Source organism: Lepisma saccharinum, chromosome 22 (genome assembly GCF_977018435.1).
Source record: "Lepisma saccharinum chromosome 22, izLepSacc3.1, whole genome shotgun sequence".
NCBI lineage: Eukaryota > Metazoa > Arthropoda > Insecta > Zygentoma > Lepismatidae > Lepisma > Lepisma saccharinum.
This window is the reverse complement of record NC_139250.1, coordinates 13513492-13538312: the sequence shown is the minus strand read 5'-3', so window position 1 is coordinate 13538312 and position 24821 is coordinate 13513492. Positions and strand designations below refer to the sequence as shown.

General features: G+C 37.3%; 1 protein-coding gene across 1 annotated transcript in view; it reads right to left on the bottom strand.

Moving 5' to 3' along the window:
* Nucleotides 1-19076, bottom strand: part of MESR6 (misexpression suppressor of ras 6) — an 88471-nt gene extending 69395 nt beyond the window's left edge. Inside the window, exon 1 of the transcript XR_014443951.1 lies at nt 18969-19076. The gene's annotated coding sequence lies outside the window, so the exon portion shown is untranslated. The remainder of the gene's footprint in view (nt 1-18968) is intronic.
* Nucleotides 19077-24821: the final 5745 nt, after the last annotated feature.

The window sequence follows — 24821 nt, the reverse complement described above, 5'->3', positions numbered from 1 at the left end:
AATGCTACTGAAGAAAAACGTGGGGGTACAAGAGAGTATGATTTTCTCCACATGTGGCAGGTCGAAGCGATTTTCAAATTTGATTATTAAGCTAGATACGACCTGTAAAAAATATGACGAATAAGAATTTTCGGAATCCCATGTTTTCCTTATGGGGAATCAACTTCAACATCAAGTTACGGCTAATCAAATGGGAGTTTCGACTTTTCTGCTGGGAAATCACTTCTTCAAACTGTGGGGTTTATAGATGAGGGTTCACACCCATTTTCCAAAGTCCCTGACTTTTCCAGGTATTTTACATAACTGTGTAATCATTTAATATGATAAAAAATAGGAGTTACATTTCAACTTTGTAAGTTAATCAAATGAATCACGTTTGTTGAACATTTTTGAAAATAAATTAAAGAACCTTTTTATATGCAATATTACCCAAAAGAGAAGATTGTTGGGAAGATAAAACGAAACGTGTTTCCGGTTACAAATTCTGCCAAGCCAAAATAATTTGTTTCCAATGACCTCAGTCCTAGCCTTGTTTTCCTGACTCCTCCAGTTGTCCAGGATTTTGGAGTCAGTGCGAACTCTGTAAAAAAAAAAATATCTGAAGGGAACGGCTAAGTGACTTCACCTTGGCAGTGTGTCTGCTGGCGTAATATTGTTTCTATGGTGTATTTTCGCTTCTAGAATCTTATTCGACAGTAAAATTAAATGCTATTAAATGGGGTTGCATACATGTGGGATACAAAAATTCCATTTTCAACGGCTTGTAGCATCAAATTTTTTGGCCTTGATGTCTTCTGCACACTGTGAAAGTTGTCTGTTCACTGTTGTAAGGTCACTGCACACTATGTATTTATGTTCAAGATAATTACAAGTAGATAAGAAGAAAAGTTGCAGATAAAGAAATTCCTGTTGACAGAATTGCGTAAATAATAATGTACTTAATTTGAGTCTTTTGGACAAATAACAATATATGTTAAGAGTACTTCAGGCAATTTTTTGCCCACAAAATCTAGCAACGATTCTACTGTGAAGTGGATTCTCCGTTTACATAATATTAATTAACCCTAAGCCATTGAGTGGCAGAATGGACATCAGTTGCAGAAAATCCCTGATGTCGGAGAAAGAAAACAAAGTTATTTTTATCCTTCTGCTCAGTGGTGGCGAAAAGGGATCACAGACCTTGCGGTGCGGGTGGACAGCTAAATGCCCCTTATATAGTTGGTTTTGTATTGCAGTCATTGAGGAACCTTTCTTCCATAATGCAAAATGTATAATAAAATCCCTTCTATTCTAATTATGTGAAACATTTGTGACCGAGCTGAGGCAAAAAAGTCGGGACATGGATTAAAAGGAATGGACTGTCCCGACTAAATCGGAATGCCTTGCATCAATGGCTGTAGAACTAAAATAGCCGAATATTGCAGACTGCAGACTTCTATAGCCTGCATCTGTCCAGAAACAACCTATTCATTTGTGCAAGGACAAAATCGAAATTCATGTAAAATTTGAAAAACCATCAACGTAATTTTTGTAGTTTTTTATACGTTCAAATTAGAAATTTTCATGGCTTGAGGGGGGGCATGGCTTCCCTGCCCCCCCTTGGATACGGGCCTGCGATCAGTAGACGTTGTTCTTCCCGCGTTTCAAACACTTGCTTTGCACCATAGAAATCACACAGCATATTAAAATGTTCTCATACTTACATTTCCACACATTAGAATAACTTCAACCAACATCTGGCTGACTTTCGACTTCCGTGATTTCAAACAAATGAACAACGAATGCACGAATCAGGTATTCAAGCCTGGAACGATGCGTGCCCCGTGCTATGGTGTCGATTGCTCTTCTAATTGGCGTTTTCGAACTGCACTCGGTCACGTCACTTCCGATAAGACCGTACTTAAAGTCTCCTTTTTGGACATTTCGGACAGAGCCTCAGTGTCTGAGGCCTTTCATCATGACCGACAGAAAAAGAGAGTAACAACGTTCGTCCCAACTTTCGATATCTCTGAAACTACAAGAGCTATAAATATAAAATTTGGTGCACTGATGGACCTACCAAAGATCATCCCGAAGCAACAAAATTCATCTCAATCAGCCGGACCGTCTGGTTGTGGGAGTTGGTTTGGTTGATTTGGTTTATTTCACTTCACTTTTCTGCCACTTTTAGCTAATCGCGAAGAGTGATGATATGATGAAATTGATGAAGGGACACTCTAAAAGAACACACATGCCCAGGCTGGGATTTGAAATCGAATCCACTGGCGTCGTAGCGCCCTGCGCTAACTCTTATAGGAATTGCATCAAAATCCGGATAACGGATATATTTCGGATGCAACGGAAAATTCGGAAATCCCAATATCCAACGGATAATCCGGATATCCTGATAATTCAGATATCCCAATAGCGTATACTGAGTCCAAGATCTGGGCTATCTCACTGTCACGTGGTCCTAGGCTGCGAATAGAAATACATTTACCAACTCCTAAGACATCAGGTTGCCAACTCATAAGAAACCAGGTTGCCAACTCATAAGGAATCAGGTTGCCAACTCATACGAAATCAGGTTGCCAAACCATAAGAAATCAGGTTGCCAACTCATAGGAAATCAGGTTGCCAACCCATAGGAAATCAGGTTGCCAACTCATAGGAAATCAGGTTGCCAACTCATAAGAAATCAGGTTGCCAACTCATAAGAAATCAGGTTGCCAACTCATAAGAAATCAGGTTGCCAAACCATAAGAAATCAGGTTGCCAACTCATAGGAAATCAGGTTGCCAACCCATAGGAAATCAGGTTGCAAACCCATAATAAATCAGGTTGCCAACTCATAGGAAATCAGGTTGCCAACTCATAAGAAATCACGTTGCCAACTCCAGAATCATCATCATCATATCACTGATATGAATAATATTTACAATTTCTGATCGATTTTTTTCCTGTATTTTATTCTCTAGACATCAGGCTTCGCAGAAAGCCTAGCTAGCGTAGAATATACGCTCCTGAGATATCCGTATGGAACAGATTTGATGAAGGGTTTGTAGGAATCCGATGCAGTGAAATACGAACATGGTGAATAAAAGAATGTAGGGATAGCCCGGAAAACTGATAAACGAAAAAACCGTCCGGATAATGCACACATTCGGATATCCGACATCTCGGATTATCCGTATGTCAGAAAATCCGATATTCATCGGCCATTCATATTCTCGTATTTGTCTGTTTTAGTCAACAATAGAGCCCAATCTATACCTATCGATTCCTAAGCAACAACTAAAGATAGAACCATAAAACTAGGTGTACAGAACCATCTAACTAATACTAACATAGTGTTATATAAGGTATTTTGATCTGATTGTCTGTCTGCCTGTCAAGCAAACAATCGAGATGTTGATCTCAGAACTAAATAAATTAACAAACACGTACCGCCCCCCACCCCACACTAGGAAAGGTGCCTTCGAAAATTATGTTTATCATTCGCTTTGTAACATTAGATATTACAAATTCAACGACACATTTTCCTCTTAGGAAAGGAGTGGTGCTTTCACAACTCTTCTTTTTTGAACTCTCAACGGATTTAAAAACAAACTTTTGTGATCCTGAAAAGACTAACTACCTACGAGATCTTCGAGAAGCACTTATTTCTTATAATTAAAGAAGCAATACCGCCCCCTCCACGAAGGCTTCGCTTAAAACGCTCATATGATGAACTGAGTGAAACAAGATGCTTCGTCTTTTAAAAATAAATTAAACAGCTTCCATTTCAGACTTTTTTTTTGAAAGGGGGGTTGATGGAGAACTTGCCTGAACAAGACGTACGATAGAGTTTGTTCTTTGAAGCCACTCAGTTCTCTTCCAATGTAGAATTCTACAGATTTTTTTTAATAAAACTCTTTTAAACAAAATTAACTTTTAATGAATCCAGTGACGTACTCAGGAATTTTGCGACGGGAAAGATTTCGCTTCTTTTCAGTAGCGCAATTTTCATGAAACTGACACGGCATTCCAACTAAATACAGAGTGTTTCAAAAGTCGTAAACCCGAATATTGATTGCCCATAAGGTGAAAACTGGTAGATATAGTCACCACAGCGGATTTTTGTCACTTTGAATCCTTGTCCATTGATATTATTTTTAAGAACCTTTCGTTGTCAGTTTTCTCCATAGAAGAGAGTCGATAAATTAATTAATTAATGATTTATATCACCCCTTCCCCTCCTTTTCCCCCCACACAGAGAATTCTATAAGTGCATCAATTTTGGTATCCTTGAAATGATGGAATCTGGCCTTCTCAACTGATGCAATTCCGGTGCGTCACACGGAACAGCAGACGATCAAAGTACCTTTTGATGCATTTCTCTCTATACTTTGATGCACTAAAATATATAATTAGCCGTTTAAGCACGTTAATGTGCTACTGGAGTGAACATACACTCATAAAACTAAATGTATCAAATATAATTTGATGCACAAGAAACACATCCAATGATGCACCAAAATGTGTTTTTTGTACCTAGGTACTTTGCAAGAATCTGGTTTACAGTTTGATGTATTTTTAAATTATTTATAACAACTCGTTTGAATCAGTTTCCAAATTCAAGTACTTAGGAGTAATACTAACAAATGAAAATGATATTAAAGAGGAAATAAAAAGCAGGCTTAATTCAGGATATGCATGTTACTTTTCTCTTCATAAACCTATATCTTAGCATATAATATCTAAGAAACTAAAAATCAAATTATACAAAACAGTAATTTTACTTGTAGTGTTGTATGGATGCGAAACTTGGTCCCTTGTATTAAAAGAGGAAATAAATTAAGAGTGTTTGAAAGTAAAATCATTAGAAAAATATTTGGACCTAAAAGGGATGAGGAGACATGTGAGTGGAGAAGGTTACATAATTTGCATTCATGTCCAGATATTCTTAGAATGATTAAATCAAGAAGACTTAGATGGGCAGGCCATGTGGAACGAATGGGAGAGGAAAGAAGAGTTTACAGGATTCTTGTTAGGAAACCTGATGGTAAGAGATCAGTAGGAAGGTAAAGACGAAGATGGAGGGATAACGTTGAGATGGACCTACATGAAATCTGTAATGATGGAAAAGATTGAATTGATCTTGCCCAGGATAGAGACAAATTGAAGGCTTGTACTGCTGCAGCCATAAACCTTCGGGTTTGAGAAGGTTAGAGAGTTAGTTAGTTGTATTTTGTCTATCATTTGTAAAGGTAAATCCAAAGTGCATCATATGATGTAATTGTACTTTCAATTAATGTATTTTTAGATGCACCTTGCTGCATCTTTTTCTCAGCTACAGACCTTATCCATTTTTCTTGCTTCAACTGATGAATTTACTTTTGGTATAGTAACGGATGGTTTTCAAGCGAAACGAGACAAAGAACGAGGCAGGCATCCACAACTCGAGACGAGACCGAGATTCTGCCATCTACGATCCATATTAGTGTGCTGCAGGAAGAGCATTTCGTTCGAGCGCCAAATAGTTCGTACGAACGACGCTAGATAGCGTAAGGAATTGACAGCTTCTTCGCTCGAGCGAATAACGCTCGAGCAGGCAAAACGATCGGTATACGCTCGAAGCCCAGTAGTACACGTGTAACGGTAATTTGTCTTTGGCAGTTGGTCCTCAAATATGGATCGTGAGGTGAAAGACAGTGAAATTGAAACTTAAATAAACGTCATCATATCCATGTTATAATGTAGTTTTAGTTTAGTCTATCTTACCAATACATAGCGATATATGATTTTGATTGATTGATTTGACGTTCACTTTATGCACAGTAAGGCTAATCGGGACTGGACCTACAGTTTAAAGTAGGATCCGAACCACTATGTGCCTTTACCGGGTTAGAAACCCGGGATAGCGATATATGAAAATGAAATAAATGATTATGGGCTGCAACTACGAGGAAAGATTCTTACATGTATATTTCTACGATTATTGTCACATAGAAATGATACTTGATTCTATACACGGAAGATTCGATCGAGTATGAGCTAAAACATGAATTCTTCAATATTGATTTCTTAAAGAGAACAGCCGTCGAACACACGGTTATTCAAAGATCCTAAGGATTTTAAACAGAATTTTGAACCCGACGGATTTTTTTAAAGGTGTCCTCCATAAAAAAAAGAGCATATGGCCACACTGTCAGTACTTCCCCTATTTTCAATCATTAATTATTACTGTATTCAATCAATATGTGGGACGGAGTAAGGATGGGAAAGAAAGGTGTAAATGCATGACTAACATTTTTTTTTTTAGAAACAAATCTGCATCAAGTCTGAAACAAACATGCTCAAATCTTCCCCTCTTCTTAGGTGCTTTAATAATTATGGAAAAAATGATTGAAAAATCCGCCCCCTCAATAAAGCCCCCCTCCACCTCCCGCGCAAAAGAAAATCCAAAGACGAGAAACACAGAAGATTAATTTGGCCCTAAACTTCCATTATTAATCAAGAAAAGTTTCTGGCTGGAGACTGAGAGGGTCCCGGGATAGGCCTTTTCAATTTCGCCGGCCCAACTTCTTTTTTTTTTTTAGTTTTCGGGTTTTTCACCTGGATCTGACACGCGATTTGTAATCGAGAGTGGGGGATGTAAGATAGGGTTGGGGGAGAAAGGGTGCATGTTCAAAGAGGCTGGAGTCTCTCTAATTAATTTTTCATCTGAACTGAAGGGGTGAATAGGGTAGCGACAACCTAAGCCTTCTATCGGCAGTGCCCGGTGTTCAGTGTGGTATCAAACATAGGCGTCGGCTTGGAAACAGCAAGGCGCTTCCTATCAAAAACAACTTCCCAAGAAGGTTATACAGGGTGTCCGAAAAATAACTCCGGGATTTTAAATTCATGTTGTTTCATTACTTTCTGGATCAAACGTGTAAGTACTTTTTTTGAGAAGTACTACAATGTTCAAAGTTTCATTTCCTTCAAGGTCATTTCATAGTGACTAACGTAACAAACTGAGGTACCCGAACAGTATATTAGGGCATATGCGCAGTGTGGACAGTATAGACAACTAGATAGCTCATTGCAGGTATTGGATATAGTGCTTGATGTGAGGTGTATATAAGTAAAACATAATGCTTACTCATTTTGTAAAGCCTGAGTTTATTCAACGAGAATAACGTAACATTTTTTGCAGCACATATTTTGGTTTATTCAACTTCGCTCACCTGCGACTTTTGGCTAAACGCGAGTATGAAGATGAGTGATGGTATGATGAAATTGATGAAGGGACAATCACAAAGAACTCCCATACCCATACTCGAGACCCTGACGTCATGGCGCGCTGTGCTGACCACTTCGTCACGGAGGTCGACACCCAGGATTCGAACCCGGGATCTCTCGCCATAGCGGGCTGTGAAAACGCCAGACAGATCACCGAGTCGCCATATGCAACAAATCAAATTAACAATAATACTCAAGATTACTAATAATTAGGGAGCGGAAGATGCAGGAAATTAATGCATTTTACACCAATTCATTCAGTGTATACGACTTTTTCATTAAATTGCTTTAAAATTATTCGGTTGTTTCCATTGGAAATCTTCGTTGCATATTCAAACTGAATGTGCATGTGGTATCATTTGGTGCCTTTTTTCAAAAAGCAAGATAGCATTTTGTTTAATTTCCTTTTCATTTCAATTTTTAACCTGAAACTAACAAATTTAATGGTCATTTTTTGCATTTGTTACGTCATTTTTTCTCATTTTTAGGACATTGTATAGGTCATATAGCTATATTTTTAGGTCATCAACTTCCGCTCCCTACTAATAATAATAAACTTTGTCCAGTGGCGTAGACTGAATCCAATATCTGGGCTATCTCACTATGGCATGTGATCCTAGGCTATGAATAGAAATAAATTTACCAACTCATAAGAAATCAGGTTGCTAACTCATAAGAAATCAGGTTGCCAAACCATAGGAAATCAGGTTGCCAACTCATAAGAAATCAGGTTGCCAACTTATAGGAAATCAGGTTGCCAACTTATAGGAAATCAGGTTGCCAACTCATAGGAAATCAGGTTGCCAACCCATAAGAAATCAGGTTGCCAACTCATAAAAAATCAGGTTGTCAACTCCATCATATCACTGATATGAATAATATTTACAATATCTGATCGATTTTGCTCCTGTATTTTATTCTCTAGACTTCAGGCTTCGCAGATAGCCTAGCTAGCCTAGAATATACGCTCCTGACTTTGTCGAAAAGGAAGAGGACGTGGCAAGGATTGGATGAAACTGATGAAGGGACATTCACAAGGGACTCAAAAAAATATACCCTCATCGCACCAGACTCAAACACCTTCTTGGTCAAGCACCGTACTTCACTTCTGACGCAAGCGCGGATTCTTTCGTGGTTAGGCTAGGTTTCTTAGGTTTAAATCTCTTGGCATAAATACATTATATTTAGCTTAACAACGAAAGCATTTTCCTGAGGTCAGAAAACGAAATACGGCCAAGAAGTTGTTTGAGTTTGGTGAGATAAGTGAGAGTGACCACGCTTGGAAATTGGCATCGTTAACTTCAAGTTACAAAAAAGCAGAAAGCTTTAGTTAATAACAGGAAATAAAGTTCATTTAGCTGGTATTCGAAGAGAATAACCAAAGTAAAAACTGCATTAGATCGAAAAACAATAGTGTAGAATACAGTAACGAGGTTATATTTTCATATTCAACTATTTAATTCGAAGAATAAATGGTTCCACAAGTTTCAAAATACCAAAAATTATAGTTCTATGTGAAAGGTCACACGACATAAACTTTATGACTTGAACAGTGGCGGCGATTAGGGGTGCGTGGAGTGGCAGTTGCCCCTGAACTGTAGTATGTTAATGCTAAGCTGTGCTACTAAGAGAAAGTAAACTGTCCTTTCCTTGCCAACCCCCTCAGTTTTGTCACGCATTCGCTACTACTGACTATGATATTCAGTACACTAACTGCATGAAATATAAATAATAATAATTATTATTATAATAATGAAAATCAGTTGTACTGAATAGTCACTCATTTGGTGGTTCGAGTAGCAAAGACTCCTCCACTTAAATAATAATAATAACAAATTGGGAATAAAATTGCTCTTTGTTTATTAGTTTACAATAACAAAATAACAATATAGTAATGATAATAATAATTATTGTTATTATTTATACTAATCAAATTAGTGACGCCCATGGTAGGAAATAGTTTACTGCCAACAATAATTACCTTTTCAAGGACTCTCCAAATCCCAGGAAAGCCCCCAACGTCTGTAAGACATGCGATTTGTAGTATCAGACCACAACATGTGCGATATGTGCTGCCTGTACAGAGCAAAACATTGCATTTAGGTAAATTTCCGTTTAACACCTAATAATTGTGGCCTGCAGAAAATGCCACTTCGCAGATGTGCGCCGAAGTGAACGCTGGCGGTCAGTGCAATGATCACTGCTTGCATATCCCGAAATTACATACGCCAACCACTCGGAGCGAGGCTGCCACTGTGTGTGCCACATGTAGGTCTACATAGTGCACATCTCACTGAACACTCGTGCCTCCGCCATTTTTCAACCAATCCTCGCGATGCCCTGAGCGAGATTAGAATGTGGGAGCAGCTCCCATTCGTTCTTTAAGTCTCAAATCTCAATGTACATCGCGCTACGATGCCAGGGGTTCCGGGTTCGAATCCCGGCCTAGGCATGGATGTTTGTGAGTGTCCATTCATCAATTGCATCATATCATCCCCATCTTTGCAAATTAGCCAAAAATGGCATAAGAAGCGAAGTAAAATAAAGCAAATCAATAACAAAAACAACTAATGTAACTCCATACAAGATTTTCAGGCATACGTTAGCAAAAGTATAATCAAATTTTAATAATAATGTCTTTGCATTTTCTGGAGCTGAATTCGCTCACAACTTCCGAATGGTTTTGGTTTGAGCCAATGTTATCTATGGATGATATTGCCAGTCCTTACAACCGTTCTTGTGACATGGTCGTTCGATGATAGGTTTTGATTATCTTCAACCTGGGAAAGGTTGTTCATTGTTGCGTAGTGTAAGCGATCACTTCCGAGTATCATTAAAATGGTCATATGCAGATGACTCAAACAGCAGTAAATTTGGATCTGCATCGTTCTTGATGCAAGATCATCAATTGCAATATCGGTTCTGTACAAAAAACGAAGCAGAAAAAATGCAATAATTCCAATCAAGGTGGTGTCTACTACAAGATCGGAAAAAAATCATCGTAATCAGGACAGATTCTTCTAAAATTGCTGACTTACCGCAGAAATCTTCCCGGACTGGAAGAACATGCCATAACTGCGAGAGAACACGGATCAACATGTACAAATTAGCTAATGTACCTTAGATCTATATTCTCTTCCCTCAAGCAGCCTTGCAGGGTTATTTGCAATAACACAAATACAACACGGATATACACAATGGAATCATCACGCGAAATTTCTCAGCTTCATCAAGACTTGAGGGGAAAATTGATCCCTACAAGATGCCCAATTAACGACGTAGAGAACAATATAAGTTCAGTTCTCCGTGTTCCTTAAAATGAAGTGATGGAAAGTTTCCTTGAAAAGAACCTTACGTTACCTCCCCCCTAATGTTTTGTGCTTCAGAACCTAACATATCTCCCCCTCCCCACCTCCATTCCTTTCCTAAATTTTACATCATTTTCCCTTTGTACTCTCGCTTCTCCCCAGCTACATGACTCAATTTTCCTTCTTTTGTTCTCCCATCTCCTCTGACAAGAACTTTTTAATTGTCTCTCTCTCCCCTTTTTTTCCTTTTCGGTTTGCTTTCAGTCATACGGCACAGTGCATTGTTATCGTGTACAAAAGCCTGTTTTAATTTCAAAAAGATTTCGAGATACTTTTTAAGCTCTCGTAAATTTTCCCTTTTGTCGTGTTTTTCCATTATTTCATTTCCTTTCCACACAATCTTCTTGTTTCTCTCTCTCATGCCCACCATATATATAGGCTATACGGTGTGCTTCATAAGTACAGTGTAATAGCGCAAACTGCCACACTTGAAAGTACACGATAATAGAAGCAAAAAAGTCTCAGTAAACATGGGTCTGCAAACGAGCCGTTTCCGAGATAATTACGAATGTGTGGTTACAAGCCGACACTGACTTCATTGTTTGTAAACGTCGTCCTAGTTGGTAAAATGTACTCTTTGTTGCTGTAAGGTTCCATTTTCACTACTCAGTACAATACAACTGACGTGACTCCCGCAGTACGATTAGACTGTATACTGATTGTATCCATCTTGTTTGATTACAACGCCACCTCTCGGAAATGTTCTGTTTTGTAAACGAAGAGCAAACCTCGAAACGCGCAAGGAGTAAAGCACTCGGTGTTTACAAAATGCAATCAGTGACGACTTCTAACCACACATTATTAGCATTTTACCAACTAGGACGACGTTTACAAACAATGAAGTCAGTGGCGGCTTGTAACCACACATTCACGATTATCTGAGACTTTCTTGCTTCTATTATCGTGTACTTTCAATTGTGTCAGTTTGCGCTATTACAGTACTTATGATACACCCTGTATATATGAGATTTTACTGGCTTGTAAGGGGCGACCTCCTGGTAAGGCATCCAAAATTCAACACCAACCCCAGGTACCCCGATAGGGGTAGAAAAATTCAGGGTGTCCAATCGCCATGCCACCTGAAAATTTTCACCTGGAGCCCGAATTTTCAAATTCAGTACTAAAAATATATTTAAAAAAATATATCTGGAGTTCAGTGCGTGTTTTTTTTAAAGTTTGTGTGTTTTCTGAACCACGTGTATCATTAAATCACAATAATAAACATCGAATGATTTCTTTTTCATTGTTTCTTGCAGAGTTTTAAAATGTGCGGCGATATGGTAGAGGCGGCCATGTATTGCATAGTTATCCATGTTGTTACCAGTTGAGCCTTTTCTAGGAATTCCAATCTTCCGCATTATGCGTTTAATCTAGTCTTGTGTTAATTAATAGATTAAATGTTTGAAGATCATATTTCAAAATGTGTAGCTTTATCTTACTTTGGATTCGTGGCTTCCTGAGACCATATTTGCCACAAAGGAATAGCTGGCACCTGATTTTAGTTTTTTCTACCCCGGTAACTGCTCCTTGGGGGCCAACGAGGTTCTGGCGCCTCGACCCACGGTCGGAATAATCATCTGTGTGACTGTGTTGCCTTGTGTTTGTTTTTATATGTTCTGAGTGCCCCTTCACAGCCTCAGCTATATCCTACCCAAGGAGACATTTGTCCTCAGAGATAGTAGAGTTTCAGTTGTTGCTAAGTAATGAATGAATGTATTAGTTTTAAAAATTGAGTGAGGATGCTTTAGGCTACATTTATAATATCAAATATTTTGACCACCTGACCCCGGCTTTCAAGGACCTAGGTTGGATCGACCTTTCCACTCGCCGCCGCTTCCACGCTCTACAAAATAGTAAACTCACGAGAGCCCTTCTACCTACTCTCTCGATTTCAACCCCTAAGCGCAGCACACACCTTTGCCACCCGATCGAGAGACAACTCTCTGCTGGCCATCCCCTCCCACAAGACAACGTTTTATGGAAATTCCTTAACCCTCACTGCTACCAGAGCGTGGAACAACCTCCCCAATGACATAAGAAACTCATCTTCTGTAGGCCAATTAAAATCAAAATTAAGAAATCATCTTCTGAGTCAACTTACCAGTACTGACAACAGGGAAATAAAATTAAACCTTCGTGTAAACTTGTAGGACCAACACCCAGCGACTTTTTCTGTAATTTGAGTATGTTTGTTGTGTGTCTGTTTATGTTTTACGTGTATTTTTTTTACTTTTCTTAGTGTGTATGTACGATGTTTTTATTTTTTATGCTTTTTGCGTGTTTTTATTTTTCTTTTTTCTTGTTTTTTTTTTCTTTTTTTGGTATCTTAATGTTCTTAGTTTTTATATATTTCATTTTTTGGTATCTTAATGTTTTTAGTTTTTATATATTTCACAAACAGCTATAAAAATCAATTTATAAAATGTAAAGTAGAGATGGTTAAGTGGAAGAAAAGGCTTGTGCCTTAACTTCGCCATCCAAAACAAGGAATAAATAAATAAATAAATATATTTTATTTTCTTGTTTGGGGCCTGTCATCAATTTTATTTTTGTTATAAGGTTATCCCCCTATTGGATGAAGGGCAAAAGTATCCTATGGGCTGATGCACCCATAATAAAAAAATAAATCAATCAATTTTGTATTTCACTCCTCCCTATGTCCTAAATTTCGAGTTTTTGGACCAATTATTAAAGCAAGAGTAAGGCTCAGGTACACCCACTCATACTGTTATTTAAAGATTCAACATTTCTTAGCACCGATATTTGATCTAGTAAAAATTGATGGACAAGTTAAATTACCCCCTATATCATTTCGCGGGAACAGTTCATTTGTGTATAGTTGAATTTACTGTAAAATAAGTCCATCTCTGTATAAGATATCCCCTAAAGAAATCCGAGCCGATTGCGGGTGGCCAGGAGGGTAAGAGGTGAACAAGCAGCTACAGGATGCTTCAGTAGTCGCTCAAGCCTATACCTTTTATCGCTTATTACTAGGGAACGAATTTTAGGGTGTAAAAATATTTTAAAAATCCAAAAATACTTATCCCCTTTTTATCCCGTCTTTGATGCTTTAGCACCTTTTTCCTTCCTTTCGTCTCATGTTTTGTTAAGAAATTGGACAGAAAAGTGAACGATTTTCACTTTTCTTAAGCACATACATGAAATCTTTTAGTCTTATTTTGTAGAGCAGAACGAAAGCTATAAAAATGGCATAATATAATCATCGCAGCCCAATAGTTCCCAAGATAATGTAGCAAAACCCGCGAGAGAAAACACAAACTTCAACAAAACCTATTCGGCAGAACCACAATTCTCTCTGCGGTCCGCGCGAATTATATTCCTATTCGGCAGAACGACAGTTCTCTCTGCGGTCCGCGCGAATTATATACAGAAGGCGCAGAAAAAGAGAGCATTGAATAAATGCATTTTATCAGCACCTTTTCTTGAACCTTTTTGAAAACATTTTCAGAATTTTTCTTCCCTTTCCCGACCATAATTTTGCACCTTAAAATCCTTTCCCTACATGAAAATTAAGAGAGATATTCACACTCAGTTTCTTGCGTTAAGATCATTCCATGCCAACAGTCTTTCTCAGAGATTCTTCAAATTTGCTACATTTGTTCCTCATATGGCTCTTACAAGAAATGCGGATTTATAATGTACTTGGACATTTGTTTCAGGAGATAAAGGGGTGTAAAATTTCCTGAAACACTCAACCGACGGAAAATTGGAATCACTCATTCATTATTTCAAAGCCGCATTGCTTCTTACTCAATGGTAAGAATTTCTTGAAAATTTACAACCTAAGCGAACTTAATTGGAAACATACAATTTTATGAAATTTTCTTTAATTTTTTTTAATACTTTATTTATAATGTTTTTTAACGATTTTATATAGTGTATAATAATTAAGTGTAATAGACTGGTAAATTTATGTTGCTTCGAAAATGTACATTTACGTAGTACTTGTAGAATGCTTGCAATATTTTAACAATACTGTATTTACAATGTTTTTTTGACGATTTTATGTAGTGTATAAATGATTAATAGTTACTAGTCTGATGCTGATTTATGTATTTTGTATTGTGGAATAAAAGTGATACAAGCAATTCTGTGTAACATCTTTTGAAATAAGTAAAGAAAAGTCATATTTGACTCTCTGAATAGGTTTAACATTTCAGTGTAAACACAGCTGTTGAACGTCATAAACAGACGTTTGTTTGTTTGTTTGATTTTATGTTTTAAGTCCACTTTATGCACTATGCACCACGTGCCCATAAACGTACGTGCGCGCGGCGGTGATGACACTCTGGATTGTGGGAAAACCAGCCAAGGAAGGTCTTGACATATGTCACGGCGGAAATTAACCGATAAGAACCCTCGGCGCAAACGACACGACACCGTTTTCAAGATAGTTCTTAACCATGAGATCCAATATCAAAATGGATGAAAATTGCTACATCGATAGCTTAATATATAACAAGGCTAAAATCCAAAATGGAATGGTGACAGGTTGGTATCGATTCGTATTTAGGCCTACCTTCATTTATTAACCCTCAATTGTTAAAAATTTAACGTGAGATTTTGAAATTTAATAACTTGATACCTTCAGATACCTGTGCTTAGGAAGACTTTAATAGAAATGTTTTCTGTGATCCTTTGATGAAGGAACCCAGATGAAAGAAAAGATTTGAAAAGATTGTGTAGGTTAGGTTTTTACGTTTTCTGGATGTTGATTGAATAACATAAGCAGATGTTGGGCACACCTGATACTGCCCTCTGACACGACCAATGTTGCCAGTACACCTCGTAATTTCTAAAAAAACATACTTTTTTATGCGCTAATTAACCCCATAAAATCGTCTGTAATGCATCAAATGCGCAAAAATTTATCGTTCTTTTATCATTCCGATGACTACCCAAACAGACCATCGATACACATCGAAATATCTTGCAAGCGACTCCATGGTTGTGTTTCATCCATGTTTGTTCTTACTTCGTACACATATTTTACACTTTAGCAACTCGTTCCGCATGCGGAATGCGCATGTAGAGCATAATTTTCTCGTTAATTGATTTAAAAATATCGACACAGACAAAGTTAATACCCAGTGGAAGTTTCATATCTATTGCTTTTTGTGCAAAAACGTTACGTACGTTCAAAATCTCGGTTGCGTGACTTCTAGGACACTTGTATCACAGTTATTTTTGGGAGGATTGAGCCCCCAACCCCATCTCCGCACGCCCTTGAATGATACTAACTGTGAGCAGGGATCAGTGGCGTGCCCAAGGGGGGGGGGGTGGAAGTCATAACCATCACTTCGGCCAAATGTAACAAAAAAAAATGTCAGAGGCAAGAAAAGATGACAAAATGAGACTACTTCAAAAGGTAACCCCAAGCCCTTTGAAAATCCTGGACACGCCACTGGCAGGGATGGGAAATACCCTTTTGCCAAGAATACTTCATCCTGTCCAGTTACTAAAAGTAATTACAAGCACCTATGCTTGCGAATGAACAACTGCAGATCACGCTACCTCGCTTGCACACGACATGCTGGCCTGAGAAGAAATAGATTCCGACACACGATCAGGTTCTATTCGCGTGGAGGGAAAAAAGCAGTTTTTAAACCGTGGACAATTTTCGTGGCGCATTATCAAACATTTCATGGCCGTTCCTGCGGCTTTGACAATTATTTCTCGGTAATGATAAGCCTTTCGCGTGAGGCTTATTTGTAATTTTTAATCAGCGCCAAGCGAAATAGAGCGGGCAATTCGTGTAACTTCAGCCTACTTCCTGTCAGATTTCGCGCAGACTCCATATTGGATCCCCCTCCACTCTTGCAACGTTACACTCTCTCCCCCCTTTTCGAAATATTACCCCTTTTAGCCACGAATATATATATATACATGAAAGGGGGTTCGAGAGTACGACAACGGGAAAAAATCGTTTCGACCAATCAGCTAGCGCGTCTCGTCCCGCCTTTTTCTACGCGGTCCGCGTTTTGCGCACGCGCCGCGTCGGGACGCCAGTGACGTCAATACGAGGAAAGAGGGCGGGCAATCGCCAGGGCTGCCAACCCAACCGGCGCGTCGTAGGAGGGGAAATTACTTTATAGCCCCCAGTGGGTGGGGAGAGGGGGCAAAAAAATGCCTCAGTAATTGATTAGTGAGCAAAGGGAAAATTGAATTGAGCGTTATTAAACGTGACTATTAAAATAAATAGATATATGCTTTCTAATTAGCTGTAAAATGCAATAAATGCAGAACGCGCAAGGGCTGTGTGTTATGATAAGGGTAATGATAGTGAATATTTATTGTTCATAAAAACGCTGGATCGATAATCGTCTTGCAAAAGAACGGGAGGGAACGTTGATTATTATTTCGCGGCGTCAAAAATTTTGCGGAATAAAAAACAAGAAAAGCATCTCATTCGCTAATATTTGCAAACAAATAAATAACACAGCACGCCAACAGAACCTTTTAATTTTTCCCTGAAAGCATTAAAATGTATAAATACAGTGTTTCTTGTTGTTGTAGAACCAATGAACCAAACATGTATATTGAACTCGTACACAGTTCATTCTTTCAAAAATTCCCAGCACAACAAAAAGCGTACTTGTGGGTTCGATTAGAAGTGATGCATAAAAAACTAAAAAACTCGTTTTTACGGTAAGAGCCGAGCCGAAGACACGAGCAAAAATATTGCGCACACACGTTTCTACTGTTAACATTCGCATTTTGTTAAAACAATTTATGCAAATTAGAGATGGACCGATATGATATCTATACCACTAAAGTGCTGAGATAGAAAATTTACAGACACTGATAAGCGCCCCGATAAAAAAAAAATACAAATGTTTCCTGAAGAACATGAATTAATCTGTTACAAGGTGACTTACCAGGTCTTGCTTTGAAAAAGAGACTGGGAAATTAGTCTTTACAAAGCAAGAGCATATGATTACCTTCTCTTCATAAAAATAATACCACTACATTATAGACTATTTATAAGTATATCGGAGTAGTATCACTGCAGGCTAATTTATTTCGGGGTGCTTTAAGGGGAGTATCAATTGCCTATCTGAATAATGTTATAGTCTGATTGTGGTGGCTTCATGTTCTCTTTTCAAAGAAAACTATTAGGTATATGAGGATGAAATTTTAACATCTAACGAGATTTATATTATTTACTTAATATAAGCAAACATCTGAAAATAATATTCGTACAGAATAACCAACTCTAACAAATGTGATGCAAGGCTATATCTCTACAGCTAATATCAGCTATATTCCTCTTATAAATAAGTATGTAGTTTCAATGTTTCCATGCTTTCTAATGCACATTACTTCATACAATATAATATTGTTTCTGGTCACTTGATAGTTAATACTCTGTGCGATTTATGAAGTGAAAAACATCTTTACTACGTGATTACTGATTATTTTAGACATTGTTTTAAATAGAGAGAGCCAATTCAAATGAAACTAAATATCTAAACACGAATATTATTTTCATTGTATTAATGGTAATTTGTACATTCATATTTTTGAGGACACATTAGGGTGCGTTCGCCTATATTTAACTATAATGATAGGTAAACTAATGCATCAATATGGCTACATCGGGGTCCCGGGTTCGATACCCGGTGGAGGTGCAAGTGGTTCGGATCCCACTTTAGACTAAGGCCCAGTCTCGATTAGCCTTACTGTGCATAAAGTGGACTTAAACACCAAATCAATCAATCAATCAATATGGCTACATCGGCCGATACCGGTTGAGGGTCTATACGTAATATAAATGTTAATATATATGTAATAATATTTATTCGTAAATTATGGAATTGTATTTCTCTGGAAACTCGCCTGCGAGTTTCACAGAATTTGTTCAAAAACAATCGGTTATAAGAACATCAGAGTAATCGTCGAAATATTTTGCTACAAAATGCAATATTAACTTTGTCGTCATTATACGCTCACAAAATTACACTTTATGCAAGAAATACATTACAACAAGAAGTTCAGTGGATAATAAATATAAAGCCCGAAACAAACATGTAATAAAAATATACCTCACTAGAACGTAACGTATGGCAAACGTACACCAATACGTATGGTAATAAGAATATTCAAACGTCTACGAGTTTCACGAAAACAGAAAAGTGCACGATAACTTCAAATGCAAATTTAATTATAATATAGTCTTGTAATGAACGAGACAATATGAGGATCCGATGCTCTCTTCACTAAGTCGAATTTCGTAACTTTCTTATAATGAAATAGAAAAAAATGTTTATGCATAATACTGAGAAAGTATATAGGAAATGACTTAATAAATGCTGTAACCTATTGTGTACTTACCTTCACATATTGTTCATTCCCCATCTTAGGAAGTAGATGATTTCATCGTAGTTGTTTTCACTTTGGATCTGCCCAAAATGCTATCTTTATAATTATCTGCTAACGTAGCGTCATCTACAATAAAAAAATAAATACACATAAATGTGAAGTGATTCAACAAAGTTACACGAGTAAAAACATTATTCTGAACAGAAAACATTTCAATATTATGTTTTTTATTTACATTGTCGATAATTGCAGAATAAGTGGTTGGTCTATAAATTAAGCCATCTTTTCACTATTTTACGCCACTATTGGACTAATAGTGACTGCAGTGAGTGTGAGGATACACTCAGAGAACTAAATGCATTATATCGATTGATGCACCAGAATGCATCGATTGATGCACTAAAGTGTGTTTTAGGGCTTCTTCAAAGAATCAGATTCACATTTGATACATTTTGGGTGCATTTTTATATATCGTGAAAGAAACACCAAAGTGCATCGTTTGATTCAAGCAAGGATTTAATTCAGGCGAGATGCACTTCAATGCATCAGTTGATGCGTTTTGATGCACCTTGATGAACCAGAATGCATCTTTTTTGATGATGCAGGAAGGTGCATCAAGGAACATCGACTGATGCATTGAAGTGCATCTCGACTGAAATAAATCCTCACTTGAATAAAATGAAGCACTTCGGTGTTTCTTTCACGACATACAGAAATGCATGCAAATGCATCAAATGTGAATCTGATTCTTTAAAGAAGCCATAAAACGCACTTTAGTCCATCAATCGATGCATTCTGGTGCATCAATCGATATGATGCATTTAGTTTTCTGTGTGTAGATTAAGATTGGGTGAGGTTGCTCAAGGGACACTTACAAAGCACACTAATGTCCAGGCAGGGACTCAAGCTCTGAAACTCCGATGGCGAGACATTCAATCGAACATTCAAAGCATGCAGCCACGTTGGCAGCAAATTAAATAGATGATAATCATGCAACAGTAAAGAATAAGACAGCATACAGAACCATTTAGAATGGTGGAATGGACAATCAAATAAGTAGATGAGTACTCAAGAAATAAAAATTGATTAATTTTGTTTATTTTACATCGCTCTTCCACCATTTTTGGCTAATCGCGAAGAAGATTGATTGATTGATTTGCTTTATTTTACTTCGCTTTTTGTGCCAATTTGGCTAATTTGCGAAGATGGTGATGAGTGATGATTAGACCTTGAATTTTAGGTTTTTAACCTATTTTTTCCTTTGTAGGTAAATAAGAAATAACAAGTTACATCAACGTTTCATTAAAAAAACGCAACAACTGGTGAAGTTCCTAAAATAACCTATTTTGCTTGTTAGAACCTATTTTAGGTTTAAGCATCTAAATCAAACTTTTTTTTTAGGTTTTTATATATTTTTTAAGGTTTCTCATGATTTTTATATCACACAGAGGTATTTGCTCAGTTTGGTACTGAAAAATTCATTGAGTAACGTTTTTGGAACTTACTTTCAGTCGATTTCCCTCCCTCCTAAATCCATAATGTTTTTTTTTCAAAGCACTAAACTTTTGACGTCAATGGAGAAAAATTCACGCACAATTCCCTGAATTCAAGGAATTCCCGGTGAGTTGCCACCCAGATATTGTACAGCAAATTATATATGCATAATTGATTCTTCGTATCAACAAAGTAACTTTCGCTAACAAAATGTGTATAGAATTACAATAGTTTCTGGATTATTTTGAAAATGATGTATGCAAATGAAAATTTGGTTAGAAAGTTAATAATCGGTTGTTAATATACCTGTTAAGATTTCTTACGCTTCTTTTTAACGCTTATACATAATCAGTATTTTTCAGGAATTTTGAACCGTTTTAAGTTGTTTTTTAAGCTACTTCAGGATTTTTCGAGCCTAATTTAAAATTTTTAGAACCTATTTTGGGATTGGAACCTATTTTGGAACCTAAAAGCACACTTTTTAGAACCTAAAAAGAGGTCTGGTGATGATATGATGAAATTGATGAATGGACACTCACAAACACCCATGCACAGACCGGGATTCGAACCCGTGGCTCCGTAGCGCGCTTTGATAACCAAGCAAGAAATAAAAATGAACTTGTAAAATGTAGCATACGAAAAAAATAGCTCGCACCAAGTACTAAAGTAATTACAGGTGGTAACAAAAGATACGAAACAAAATAATATGAGGAAGAAGTGGATATTATAAAGAAGGAATAAAATGAGTTAATGAGGGAAAAATCACAATAGCAAAAGCACATGAAATACAGACTGAAAAGAAAACAAGATGAAACGAGTGAAAAAAAAAACAAGCTTGAGAATTGATACGAACGAAATAAGTATGAAAGCGATGAAAGGGAAAATTTGAAATTAAACATAGAAGCAAAATGAAATGGAACTTTACATCTGGATGTTACAATAGTAAACTCTGCTCTATTCTAATATTTTTATCTGTTTTTCAGATATGGAGGTAGACATACGGTAGAACTGAAATTTGGATTATGAATGCAGGCCACAAAATAGAGCAACTGAGTTCACATAACTACATCAAACTCTCCGCAGAGAACAATGAATGGAACAATTCTTTACACCCGGGAAACTTCAACTATTGTTTATTAAAGAGGCTTTCTCAGAAATACTCAAGAATCACGTAGATACGTAGCAGGGAAACCTAAGATGCAGCATCCCACTCCATGTACTACAACCTCACATGCACAAATCAGTATTGAAAAATCCTTTTTTCTGCTTCAGTCTATGGCATTTACAAACTTTCTAATTGCATTCCTGTAAGAGGTTAAAAAATGGACTTTGATTGTTTCTCCCCTGTACCCTTCATATATCCTGAACACAAATCCTGGTCCCAACAAATGTTGCAGTTTCACATCTGTGCATCCATTTAATTTTGTGTACTTTCAGGTATATATGTATAATTTTACATGTAGCTTCTGCTCCATAAGCAGTTCATCATATTTGTATGTAACATTACATTGACAAGTTAGATGGCAGAACAGCCCTAGGTTGAACCTCGCCCGCTTAATGAAGGAAATTTATTATTATTATTTAAAAAAACAGTAACGAGTTTCTGACTAGATATAAAATATGGCAGATATAGTTCGAAAGCCGCCATATTTGAATCCAATATGGTGGGATCAGTCAGATTTGTGTTCCAGGTATTTTTCTTATAAGCAACTGCAAAATGCATTTGTTCAAAGTTTTATGTTCATCATAGTAAGTATAGGCTTGGCTGCCAGGACAGCTAAAAGGCTTATGTAGTAGAAACTGGGGTTCAGACCTAGTGTCCATTAACTATAGTATGAGTATCTTCCCTTATGGGCGCAGAAAATCGTTTCCGGAGATTAGAAACAAACAGCTTTATTTCAAATTGTCTATCTCTGTAGATTAAGTTCGACGGCAAGGGTGAGTGATGAATTACAAACCTGAGATTCCTAGCTTCATAGTTATACGAGTCATTCCACAAAGGACGCCGATTTCATTCAAAGTCAAAATAGCTTTCGATTCAGACAACCTTTAATACTTCAGACGATGGCCTCGTGAATAGAAAAATGCGTAGCATTCTCCCACATCTGCGCAGAATCATTTTCTGTGACAAGTCGATGCGCAATAGGCTCTTGCGCTTGCGCAAAGGAGCTAAAAGTGATAAATGGGAGGGGCTATCATTGTAACGTCAAGTGGAAGTTGCGCGGTAGACTTCTGCGCCTGCGCAGTAGACAGAAGAGCGATAAATGGGCGGAGCCTTTCCTGTGACGATGGAGGATGCGCATCGCACTTACGCTTAGGTTACGATGAAGCTGTTACAAAACTAGGTCGATCTGTTAAGCACAAGCGCTAGAGGAAGAGAGAAACACACTTTGCAGCAAGTTTCTATGCAACCCAGGAGCTTATTTATAGCACACTGCAATGATACGTGACTAGAGTTCCTCTCCAGAATGCAAACTCCATTAACCTTCGCACACAGGCCCTTGTACAAACTCATTGGCTTCCTTTAGGGCTGTTTTCATTTTACTTCACGAGCCGAAGGGGAGGTTCCCGTGTAATGGGACGGACGGAGCCGATTCCAACGGGGTGTAAAAGGGAGTCATTTGGCTGGGATAGCTCGTCTGGACCGTCGGGAGATGGAAATGTACGGCGGAGAGGAAGGTATACATGGAAATGGTCCTTGTGAGCGATTACGGGATATGCAATTTGTAAACACTGCACCGACATTGCGGCAGTCCATCCATTTTTAGTAATGTTCCTGCGGGCGAGAAGGCACCGGATATACGCAGTGATGTAAACCTCATTTCGCATAAATTCCCTCAGCCAGTGATGTCGAAAATTTCATTTTTCAAAGAGAAAAAATCCCTTTTCGAAGAAAAATTTCCCACTCCTGCTACAAATTTCCATTCTCGAACAAAACTTTCGAATTTATCTAATTGGAAAATGTCTTGTGAGAAAAGAAACAAAACATGCTACCTATGATGTCACAAAATCGGATTTTACAATATTAAAAATAAATGCTTGTTACATCTGTAAATTGGATTATAGTCAACATACAAAACCACGTGATATTTAACAGGCAGCCGCCGACCATGACAGAATGAAAAGGCAATTCTAAAAACTGCATGATTGTTGCAAAAGAAAAACAGAAAATTGTTGAGCATTTAGAAAAGATTACTAAAAGCATGTGATGTTAGTGACGTCATTTGTTTGCCGCCTAACTAGAAACAAGTGTTTGACAATCTATGTGTACTTCTCGCTACTCACACTATTCAAGTAGGAAACAAAAACTTCCCTATTAAACTAATTATAAATATATTCATGCAGCATGTTCTTTTTTTAACATAAGTTGACTATTGTTGTTGTTCTGTTACTATACGCAGTTTAGACCATATTGATATTATTATAATAGACGTTCTAGTCTCTAGTATCTGCGCAGGAAATGGTCTTAAACAATTTCAGAATCATATAAACAAGTTCTTGAGCAGATTAAAACCTGTGATTAATTTAACAAAAATCTACAACACATGCTTACATATCTGACTTAGTACTTACTCAATTACAGCATAGAAAATAATCAGTCTCCTTGAGCGCCGATTATTGTAATTTTTCATTTTAGTGATAGTGAACAAATATTCCTTTGCTTATTCATTGTTTCTGTTTCAGCAAAGGCATATTTATGCACATAACAAATGCACTAAATGCATTTGAGAAAATTTGTTGGATTCATTTAAGTTTACGTTTCCATGAAAACGGGTAACAGAGGAGCAAAAAGAGTATTTGTTTCAACAATATATGTGGGCCAAAATTCGAAATCACCATTTCATTTGCATTTAATTAATCTGAATTTAGTTGTAATATCTCGTTATTTCGCTTTGAAATATTCCTTGTAAGGTGTGAAAGTTTCAATTCAGCATAATACTTCGAGAACCTATCGATACGTCAAACTTCATTGTTTGACAGGGTAATTAACAAAAATTGATTTCTGCTGTTTAGCCGGAGGTCATGAATTTTGTATCCATAGCAACGAGATCTTTGAAACCCCTACTACAATCCAAAAGTACCTTCAACGCAACAGACGCTTTTGTTATGTTTGAAAAATGGTGGGGGAATCATGGTTTCTCACTTCTTTTAACACCTAAAACCATTCTTAAAATTGATTTCATGTTATTAACATGATGAAAACCATGTTCTCACGTGACTTCGAAAATGTGAACTTTGTCTCACATCTTTGCAAGCCTGTAACTTTATCACAAAGTGAAGGTAGATTTTAAAGCATTTCTTTTAACATTCTCTGCCATTGTAGCGCGCTTAATGCATTTCTAAACACTCTATTTAACTATTACATATATT